Source organism: Buceros rhinoceros, unplaced genomic scaffold, assembly GCF_000710305.1.
Source record: "Buceros rhinoceros silvestris isolate BGI_N320 unplaced genomic scaffold, ASM71030v1 scaffold28664, whole genome shotgun sequence".
NCBI classification, from domain to species: Eukaryota; Metazoa; Chordata; class Aves; order Bucerotiformes; family Bucerotidae; genus Buceros; species Buceros rhinoceros.
This window is the reverse complement of record NW_010406958.1, coordinates 957-1349: the sequence shown is the minus strand read 5'-3', so window position 1 is coordinate 1349 and position 393 is coordinate 957. Positions and strand designations below refer to the sequence as shown.

General features: G+C 58.3%; 1 protein-coding gene across 1 annotated transcript in view; it reads left to right on the top strand.

Annotated features, from left to right (window-relative positions):
* LOC104491845 (chromodomain-helicase-DNA-binding protein 8-like) overlaps positions 1-393 on the top strand; it is a gene marked incomplete at its 3' end in the record, with an annotated part of 1710 nt that overhangs the window by 372 nt on the left and 945 nt on the right. The gene's annotated exons all lie outside the window — the stretch shown is intronic.

Genomic DNA, 393 nt, shown 5'->3' with positions numbered 1-393 from the left:
AGGAACATACTGAGAAGACCCTGGGGTGGGTTCTACCGAGGTCATGTGGTCCAGAACGCCCTGGGGGTGGGTTCTACCAAGGTCCAGAAAGCCTCCCTGGATGTGGCCTTCAAGAAGAACCAGCTTGAGAAGCGCCCCGAGATGTGGCCTTCAAGAGAAACATGCTAAGAACACTCTGGGGGTGGGTTCTACTGAGGTCAGGTGATCCAGAAGACCCTGGAGATGGGTTCTACGAAGGTCAGGTGGTCCGGAGGTGGGTTCTACTGAGGTCAAGTGCTCCAGAAGCCCCCCTAGATATGACCTTCCAAGAAGAACCACCGTCAGCAGGCCCCAAAATCGGCTTCTCCCAAACTCAGCAGCTCCAGGAGGCCCCCGGGGGGGCTCCCTCCCGCC